Raw genomic sequence first — 10,841 nt, 5'->3', positions numbered from 1 at the left:
GAGTCCCTGTCCCTGGAGCCCCCCAAAAATTCTAGAGGCCTCTATGTGATAGGGATCCTGGGGGTGGCAGTGCAGAGAAATTCCCTTAAAGCACACCAGAGATGGTAGAGGGTAGGTGACTCTTTACCATCACAGTTCCAATGTACTCAAGCCCCCATGGCGAAGGACACAGACCTGGAACAGCATGTTGGCTGTAGAACTCATACTGTGGGGTCTCCTCACTCCCCTGCAGGGTAATTTAGCCCGAATCATGAAGAAATTTCCATTTTCCTGATGGGGTGAGACATCTTGGTCTGGCTCTTAATATTACTTATGTGGTTCTTCAGAGAAATGACCTATCCTGCCATAAGGGTTGTATTTGTTATTGCTAGTAATCCATTAGGGTTTCCACTGGAACAATTAAATAATTTCATAATTAATGAATAAATTTTTCAGAAAGATGATGAATAGTTTTACGGCTTTTAAGAAATTACATTACTGATTTTAAGATTTCTGTGTCTGGAGGATATGTGCTGTTCTATCAGCCACAGACTGACAACTAGGCAGCAGAACTGCTTACAGACCTCAAAAATCTCCCCTCCCCTTCCTGTAGACCAGTTACTCTTTATCGCTACATTAAGCCACCTGAAGGGTGTGGTGCTTTCTTTTCCTCATGCAGGACTACTTTTTACCTCTGTCACCTTGCCACCTGCATGAAGATCCAGGCTTATCTTCCCCATCTGCACTGGTACTTGAAAAGAGCTTGGGGGTAGAAAATGGGTGACTGAGTTAGGGTTTCTGTAACAATTGGCCCTTAAAACCTTTCAAGTCCCTTACAGCTCACAAAAGCTTAAAAATAAATCATGAAGTATAAAACCCAGATACATATTGCCATGGAGACTGGAAGAGACACAAGGCTGAGGCATGAGATGACTAAAGCTATGGGGGATAGCACACAGTCTTGTCAGTACAAACACCACTGAGACACAGCAGACATTAAACTATCATGCAGGTGAAATAAAATGACATGTAAAAGCCATTCACAAGTTCAACAGCTTTATGGCATGGTTCCTCCGAGGCCTTGAATAACCAAAAAGAAAGATCAAGGTCCAGCTAAGGCTAAAAACACCAGTGAACAAGAGAAGAAGTCTAAATACAGCAAAAATTCTTTTAAGAATGTGTGATACTGAATCTCAATTGTCAAGTATATTAAAATGAAGGGACAGAGGCTCATAATAAGGCTCAGTTGACTGTTCCTTGCTTAAACCCCCACCTGGGTTCTGTATCTGGAGTCCACAGCGCAAGAAAGATGTGGACCTGTTAGAGCAGGTCCAGAGAAGGCCACAAAGATGTTCAGAGAAATGGAGAACCTCTTCTGCAAAGACAGACTGAGAGAGCTGGGGTTGTTTAGCCTGGAGATAAAAAGGCTCTGAGGAGACCTCCTTTTGGCCAGACAGTACTTAATGGGAACTTATGAAAAAGAGGGAGAGGAACTTTTTACACAGGCAGACAGTGGTAGGACAGAGGGGAATTAATGGTTTGAATCTAAAAGAGGAGAGATTTAGATTAGATGTTAGGAAGAAATTCCTTACTCAGAGGGTAGCGAGACATTGGAACAGGTAGCCCAAAGAAGTGGATGCCCCATCCTTGGAAGTGTTCAAGGTCAGGTTGGATGGTGCTCTGAGCAACCTGGTCTAGTGAGTGACATCCCTGACTATGGCAGGGGGGTTTCCAACCCAAACCATTCTATGATTCTATGAAATCGTGCCTGGATTTGTACTTCCTACTTCCAGTATTAAGTCACTCAGAAGTCATGCAGCAAAATGGAACTCACTACTGAAGTTTAAATCCCAAAACCCTTTACAATTAACTGCTTCTCTCATACATCCAAGAATATAAGGATGTCAAGTGCATTATTTTCCAATAATTCCAATATATGCAATTATATGATTGATCTTTTTTCCTGCAAAATGAGCCCCTGACGACAGCATGACTCCAAGTCTCTGACATCCTTGGCGCCAAAATCCCACTCAAGTGTCTAAACATGGGGGTTCCCATGCTGTTGTGCATAGATACCCCAAAATCTTTTAATGATAGCAGTTGTTCAAAGAATTGCAACCAAGACACTGTAGCAGGTGCTCCAGTCACCCAAAATCTGGTCTTTGGCACTACTGACCTAGTCATCTTTGAGATGCCAGAGCTGTGTATTGTGCTCTACTGTCTTGGGTTGTGTGCTCACTCCACAGCACCAGTGTGTGACAGTATGTGTGCAAAGGACTCCCACTGATGGCTTGTTGACTTTGACATTTTTAAGGCTCTCATGACTGCTTATGACTGGATCTTTTTAAAGACATGTAGATAATAAGGTGCTAGCAAGCACTTTTCATTCTGAGTAAGAAAGTCAGTCCAAATTACTTAAAGGCTGCAACAAGAGAAAGATGCTAAACAGAAAAGCATGGCTAAAAAGGCAAAACTTAAACAATGGAAAATTTAACACCAAGATAATCACAAAGCTTGGTGCAAAAAGTAGCCCATTAGAGAGCAAAAGATCAAAAGGGCCGTGAGTATAGAGTGCTAGGAAAAGAAGAGAAAGATGGAGAAAGAAGATGAAACAGAGAGGAGAGTTGTTGTCACCAATACAGAAATCAAAGCAGCATGTAAACAGTCAGCTTATGTGACAGGTAAGACATCTAGCCAACAAACTGCATCATCCTGCTGCTTCTGAGTAACCACCTGACAATGTGTGTGGGGAAGAGTGAAAACTAAGAAAGCAAAATTAGCATTTAATGGGTTCCCCTAATAAGACTGATGCTATCATTTCCTCTAAGAACAAAAGACATTTGTGCGAATTTGTCTGGTATGGAATTTTCCCTGGGCAGGCCATCCAGAAAAGAATAGATGGTCAAAGACAGTAAGCTACTGCTTTGTTTCCCATTTTATAATTCCCATCAAAAAGAGCTTTCTTACCTGCCTGTGAACAGCCGATGAAGTGTTACTATGACAGTGATTTCCAGGGATGTTAATACTCATTTGCAAAATTTTCCCTACTGGACTAGAGCCAGGTTAAAAATATATATACACATATATATACTTATCATATATTTATATTTATCTCAAGAAGCTACTGTCTCTCAATCAGTCACCAACTCTTATTCCCTTCCCTTTAGCCTCCAACTCCTCCAAAGAGAGGTGGCATGAGAAAGAGAACACTTTGCATACAGTGCTCTGTTGAGTGTGCTGGATTTACAAATGTCTAGTAGGATTTAAATGACTGTTTACTTATCTCTGATATTTAAGCACTGGCTAGTGAACTTCTGCTACTTAGATTTTCAATGTAGTATCAAGAGACATCACATTTGACTTTTAAACTTTAAAAAAATGGATTAAGCAGCCGTAAATAGATGAGAAATCACATTATCACAGGGAGTGTGGTTTTGGAGAAAGCTCATCACCCAACTAGTAATAACCTGGAAATGTTACAGTTGTGGAGATCAAGCAATCCCTTGCCTTGCATGAGTTATTTCATATTCTAGCATTTGCAAAGATGAATAACAAGGTGCATAGACTTTGTGGGTGTTGAAAATGCATGCAATGTGAGAATCTGGGCAGTGGAGGATGCACATAAAGGACAGTAGAGGATGCAAGACTGTACACATGAGTTGACATTGAAGGTGCAGAATCCCTGCATCAGGTTAAAGAGAATCTTACTTGCATTTGTCTTTGTATACTTTAAACAAGCTTACTTGTCTCAATTTTTAAAAAAAAGTTTGCTTAATGAAATCAAGATATAAAACTTAAAAATCACCTTTAATGGCTGCTAAATATCCTCTCAGTTCTCTCTGGAGTCTGGAACCCTCTGCCTGAAAAAGAAGAAAAAAAAAAGCATGGAAGTGAAAACACACGTCAGTTATGTTTAATGCCTTGAAACATGCATGCAGTATGTCAAACAACAACTACAAGCAATTTCAGGAGCTATCTGATTAATAGTGCCACATGTTGCAAGCATGCACAGATTCATGTGAAGAGGGGGCCTGGCAAAGGAGGCTTGGCATGGTGTACTCTCTAGGCTAGAATTTCTGGGTTTATTTTATCAATCGTCCATGCAGCAAAGAACTCCACTCAAAGAAAGACAGGTGTATTTTACAGCCAAGGTGCAGTTCAAGTCAGCTGGGCCTATGGCCTAATCTGAAACACAAAAAGGTATAATCAAAAACGGTGAACTTCCACTGGAAACTACTCAAATGAGGCCAGTCTAGACCTGAAGGAAGTTCTACCCTTACACAAGTTGTTCACTACATTTGCAAACAACCTCCCAAGTATTCTAACATTTTAACATTTTGCAAGCAAATAACTATTAAAATACAGTACCTTTGTTTTGCTTGATTAGTGCATCTTGCAGTCTACTGTCAAATCTCGACTGTTTCTTTGGCAAATACATCAAAATTATCTTTCTTTTTTTTATACCAGCAATGTTTGAAAAACTCAGAACAGAGAAAACACAATGAATTTTGTTACTTTATCTCTGACTGTATCACAAGTTGGACTTCACAGTTCCAAGGATTTGCAAAGAAACCTGTGCTACACACATATTTTATTGCTAAAAAGATGCTGTCCAGGCCACCTTCAATAGGCTGAAGATTTTTGAAACAGTCCACATTTACCAGTTTCCAATATCTTTCAAATTATTTATTTAAGCAGTTGGAAACTACAGGAATATCAGCTTGCAGTCACATTTTCTCACATACAGCTACACCATGTGGAAAAACTCAGCAGCAAAATATGACTGACTGCTTTGGAGTTTCTCTTATATTTTCTATGTGAAAATCAGAATCTAACGGGTGCATGTGAATAAAGTGAATACTTTAGAAGGCAGAAGGCATAAGCTGTTACAACTCCACTTAACTCAAAGGATTTCTGTCAGTAGAGGATTTGCCATCAGCAACTTCAATGCTCAGAGCATTCAGACACAGAGGATCATAAGAAATTCAGGTGATAGGGGCTATTTGATGCTTAAAATTCATCATACCTGCAGCCATGTCCAAATTGTGGTTCTGAAAAAAATACTTGTCTAACCAGTACACACAATACAATGCAGATTACACCCACCAAACTCACTTCTCTCAGCTTCCTGAAGGGAACTGTAGGCCTTTAGAATGGGATCAACAACAGCCCCCACCCCCATCCCTCAAACTGCAGTACACTATAAGACGAGAGCAACTGTTTAACGTCCTGGAAATACTAAAGAATTTGGAGGGTAAAAATGCCTGAGTGGGCCTAGAAAGCAGACTGAATTCACTTTATGGATTCAACAAACAGAAGCTTGCTTTTTACACTAATTTGATCTGAAACAAGTCACCTACAGCTCTCAAATCCATTAATTGACTAAATGCTGAGCACAGAAATAGACTCAGCAGGGTGGTATCTGGAAAGCTGCTGGGTAACAGCAAGCGTGAAGGAGCAGCCGGCCCACTGACCTTTCTTTGGTTTGGGACCATATTTTATGCTCCAAGGAAAGGCAACCTCTTCCCCTGCTTTGGAATCAGAGCTGCATATCAAAGCAAGGGCCAGACAGGTTGAGTATCAGTGGATTAAACTGCAGATTTAATTACTTATAGGACAACAGAAAGTTCTGGAGTAGTAGCTTGATGTTGTGTCCTTTAAGAAAATATTAGGTGTACATTTTAATACTGTTTAGCAGAAAGTACTACCCTAAAGCATCAATACAACACATTATTTCAGGCTACATAACACAGCAGAAGCTAACTTCATTCTGTGCTTGAATAGTAGGAAGGGGGATGACAGAAGTTGTCTGTTTTCCATGGACCACGGCATTAAGTGATGAGTGCTTCCACAGAGAAAAGGAGATTGTACCCAGGAGCAAATTTCTTGATCTCATGTCTGAAGAGGAGGATCAGCAAATATTTGGCAGAAACTAGAGGGAAGTTCCCCTTTTATGCATGCCAGTCTCCTCCTGGGAGGATCCCTAGTACTGTGAGAAGTCACATGAAGGCACAGAAGTTATCTTTCCATTTCATACGTTCTTTGGCCTGAGCTCTTGTGGTAAAAATGGAAGGTACAGCAACATGGTTCTTTGTCATGGTCCAGCTGAACAGGTGACCATATAGTAACAACTTTTAGTTATTACAAAATCTCTGGTGTTCTGGGAGCAGCAAACTGCAGTTGGAAGGCTGAGAGCCTCCTTAGCTGATTTCATGTCCAGTTTTACTCGTACACATGATGTTTTGTCACTAGGACTAAGCAGCACACAACAAATGTCAAGGAAACATACTGCTCAAATGCTATGTTTATAACTATACTGCTGTGCAGTTTCACAACTCCTACCCTAAACCACTGTTAGATCTATTGTGCTTGGTTAGCATTGTGCATCATCAGCAACTGCTCTTCAGGGAATTGTGTAAGAAAAAGTCAAAGCAGTAAAACATGATGTAAATATTTTGCTGTATGTGCTGTTATGAATTCTGACACTTCATTCAAAAGAATAATTTTAATATGCATCTCCCTCAGTCTAGGTTATTAACAGGCCACAAACACCTGAAATATCTAAGCATGATAGAGTCATATGAACTTTCCCTCATTATCAATTGTTGTGTTGTGTGACACTGAAAAATCCATGAGCAAGGGCCAGCTCCTACTAATTTGAGAGGTAATCTCTCAGTTTCAATGACAACAAAATTAGACCTTTCTAAAAATACCAGAAACAAAAATTAGCATCAAAATCCCTCAGCCCTGTGAATTCTGAAAAATGTGCTGCTGGTCTACACATTTTCTGTAGTAAAATCATTATTAGTGAAGACAGATATACTTTTATCACTTAACAGACTAATTAAAATTCGTAAGATGAAAATACTGCATTGCTGACTATGCACATCTTGCAAACTGTTACATACAGGTTTTAAAGTACTTTAAAAAATACTCTAAAAAGTATTAAAAGATTTTAATGTATTTAATGTTGTCCCTTTATGGTGTTTACTGGTACACTTCTACTTTCTGGTCTATCAAATGAAAACATCCGGTGGCTCTGAAACCACCGTTCCAAGTATATTCATTAAAGCCATGAATTTTGTTAAATGAGATGCAGCTTCTTGAGGGAGAATGAAAGGCAGGTGTCCTTTTGCCAATGTTGTATTCCTCTATAATGAAATTTCCCAAGACAGCACTGATGCTTCCTTTATAATTTCATCATTTCTTTCGTTTGTTCTACATAAGTCAGTAAAATGAGTCAGAGTTTTGTAAGATGTAAGAAACTCCAGAGGAAAGTCTCAATAGGAAACTTCTCACAACCAGTTTGTTTGATAACAGTACACATGTTCTACCAGACTCCTGCACCAAAAATCAGTGCTCTTAGCTCATCTGATCAAACTCAATACACTAATTGCCAAAAATCTATTACATAACCCTGTTTAACTTTACATAAGAGCAAGGGAGGCATGCTAAAAACCCAAACCAACATCCATCTTTGTGAAAGTCAACACAGCTCTTCACAGCAATGTCCCAGATAATAGTTTGTTGCTTTGAATGACATAGCCTATCATGTTTCTACTCTCTGGTCTCATTATATGGTCAGTATTATATAGCTGGTAAAGACTCATACACTCAGTGAGATAAGAAGGTTCAGTGTTTCATGATCTAGCAATCTACAGCTGCAGGCCTTACGTACCCTGACAGCAGCGTTAGGCCTTTTCAGTACTACTGATTCTTGGGTATTTTAGTTTTGGTTTTCTTTTCAATTCATAGCATTTAGGCATATCTTAGCACTGGAATTAAGAAAAAGAGTCACAGCACTGTTGGCTGTGAGACAGACGAGACCTAAAAAAAGTTAATGATGAAAACGAAAACCCGATAGTTTCCATCTAATCAGCTTTTGCTTCCTAATGGATTAGAAAAACTGTTGCATCCACTCAGAAATTAAAGACCACCTTGCCTCCACAAAAGTTGTAATTGGATGACCTATTTGCCAGGAATCATTAATTTACAGCTTTCCAGTCAGAACAGAAGAGTTTGATTTTTCTGTCATGTCACATACGGGATATAAACACAATACATCTTTCCAGGAAAGGTCAGCACATGAATGACATACAAAACCCAAATATATCACTCCAATTTAGTGAGAGGCAAGAGGATTGAAAATATTGAACCTGAAGTACAGGGTAATTCATAACAAATAATAACAAAATAATAATAATGATAATACTAATAACAACAATAATTAAAAATGGCAATTATTAAAGCAGCTCTAATTAATGCTGAAATTTTTTCATTTCATTGCTAAGACATCAGAGAAATAGCTGAAAAGAAAATATTTTCTGTATCACCTGGAAGACATTCTTTATTGTAATGTGCTGTTACTTGTCACAGTGTAGATCCGTGCTGTCTCTCTTCATAAACACTTCAGGTACTATTTACTGCTATGTCTTTTACAGAACTCTGTAGTATGAATGAAAATAACTATTACATTATGAGAAGCTTAACAAAATAAGAGGCCACTTGGACAAATCTGTAATTCAATATGAAATCTATCTGCTAGCCAGAATACTCTAGTTTACCATTTATCAGGTTCCTTATAGTCCCTAGAATTGTCTCCTAAATTTTGAAATTTTTTTCTTAAAGAAATGGATTTCCTTTTTTTCTTTCTAAGCTCTAAGAGATTTGGGTTTTGGAATATTTGTCTAGTGCATCAGTTGAAAAAACTGGCTTTGGAATCTTCTCTGGAAACACAGAGGTTTCAGGCATAACAGTATCTTCCAGGAGAGCACCAAATTTGTGGCCAAGCCACTAGGAAGGCTCAAAAGTAAGAATTTTGTAGTTCTAGTTATTAAGTAGCATGTTGAATTGATGTAAACTGCATCAAATGAAACAGGCTTCTCATATGATTCAGACTAATTCAAAAAAACCCCAAACCAACTCTAAAGGCAAGAACCAGGGAGCTCTGCCTTGTGTTAGTAGTGACTCCCAGCAGGCAGTTGAGAAAGCTCTGTGCCTGCAGGGACACTAAACCAACCCTTTTACTGAACCATTGGTTTCTGTTTCAGATGAGGACTGAACTGAAAAATATGTGGCACTCACCTTAAGTGAAATTCCAACCGTGCCTCACAACTAAACCTCCCCCCTCAAAGCATTCTACCTTCACAGTTACTACATCATCCGTTATGTATAATCATGTCCTCAAAGTAGGGCCCAGAATAATGGTTTTAATGAAATTTGGGGTCTGCAGAGGAAGCAAGAATCTACAAGTCCACGTCTAAAAGTAATCTATATACACTTCATGTCAAGCTAGACTTTCTGAACAGCTACTTGTGACTCTCTTTATGGCTACAGCTGCATACCCATAACTACATTTGTAAATAACATACATAAGCTATGTGTTAACAGATCAGGTAGAAAACTGTCCAGAACTGTTTGTTGTGAGCTGCATCATGTTCAATCCATGTCTTAAATCTCTGAGCTGGGCTATGTCAACTATCCCCACAGTCAGTTATCCCAAGGGGCTCCTGAAGAAACATATATAGGTTTCCTTTTAAAATAGTCAGAAGTAACTCTGAACATTCAACTGCACTGGGGAAAAAACAATTAGTACAGTTACTAAAGCTGCAGAGGTATAATAGGCAGAGGCATAATTATATGAAAATACTGTATTTCTGACTATGCGTATCTTGCAAACTGTTACATACAGGTTTTAAAAAGTACTTTTTAAAAGATTGTCATGTATTTAATGTTGTCCCTTCATGGTGTTTACTGGTACACTCCTACTTTCTGGTCTATCAAATGAGAACTTATATGGGGCACTCAAAACTCGCACAGTTTGACAATGGTTTGGACTCTGGATTTGGAGCAATCAATGGTCAGAATCAAAAAAGAAAAACATTGCATCTGCTGCTCTCTCTTTTTTAGTGAGGAATCAGTTGAAATGCATCTGGGCTGTCCATGCAGAGATAATTTTGTAGCATAAAATAGAGGGCCTCACCTTCCTGGATATCTTGCCTGATTGGAAATTAATAAGGTTGAAATGAGATTTAATGGGACACTGTATTTCTTCTTGTCTTGGGAAAAATGGCCCTGAAGACATAAGATAGTTATTAAACACACATTTCAGGATGGAATGGAATCAGCAGAGAAATCCCTCCCATGGTCTCAAAATACATTGTACATTTGTATAGATTGTATATATACATTGTATAGAGTGTATTTGGCTTAGGGATCATCCAGTATATGAAGTACACTTTGGGATTGTCCCAAATGCTTGTTAGACTCAGTCCCCCTGAATGTAAACACTTGTTGGCTCACAGAAAAAAGCTCCTTTCCACTGTACTAGATTGTTTTTTTCTCTGTCTGGTTTACTTTGGAATATCTACCAGACACACTTGGTATCACTTTTATTTAGCAAAGGAGTCTCATATGGACAGAACTGTATTGAACACATAATAGTTTCAGCTTAACAAGTACCACAGATCCCCTGCAGCTTAGTATGAGATTCTACAGACAACCAAGAAAATCTGAGAATCAGCTAAGGAGAAATAGTGTCACCCATTCAGAGTAATTTTAAAGTTCACACTTGTTGTTAACTGCCTGGATTATTTTATCCATCTCAAGACCACGTACAAGATCCGTAAAATGAGGGGGGTCTAAAAGGGCATAAGATAGGTTTAAAAATGGTCATATAGATATATGAGATACTTACTAATTCCTAGAGAAAATAAGATTTTGTAAAACACAGATTGATATTTGTAAGACATATTGAAGCTCCCTTTCTTAATCATGTCCTTCATCCAACTCTAGATTAAAACACCTATCACTGTCTGCATGAGTTGGGTATCTCTCCTTTTCATAGAGCCAATGTATACCTC

The 10,841-nt window shown here is 38.7% G+C and overlaps 1 protein-coding gene across 8 annotated transcripts in view; it reads right to left on the bottom strand.

The window, feature by feature from the left end:
- Window positions 1–10,841, bottom strand: part of AMPH (amphiphysin) — a 135,053-nt gene that overhangs the window by 54,029 nt on the left and 70,183 nt on the right. For all 8 annotated transcript variants that reach the window (XM_017727065.1, XM_017727063.1, XM_017727064.1 and 5 more), the window contains one exon: window positions 3,785–3,839. The gene's annotated coding sequence lies outside the window, so the exon portion shown is untranslated. The remainder of the gene's footprint in view (window positions 1–3,784; window positions 3,840–10,841) is intronic.

Source organism: Corvus brachyrhynchos, unplaced genomic scaffold (genome assembly GCF_000691975.1).
Source record: "Corvus brachyrhynchos isolate BGI_N302 unplaced genomic scaffold, ASM69197v1 scaffold1002, whole genome shotgun sequence".
NCBI lineage: Eukaryota > Metazoa > Chordata > Aves > Passeriformes > Corvidae > Corvus > Corvus brachyrhynchos.
Note: the sequence above shows the minus strand (reverse complement) of the source record. Positions and strands in the feature narration are given on the sequence as shown.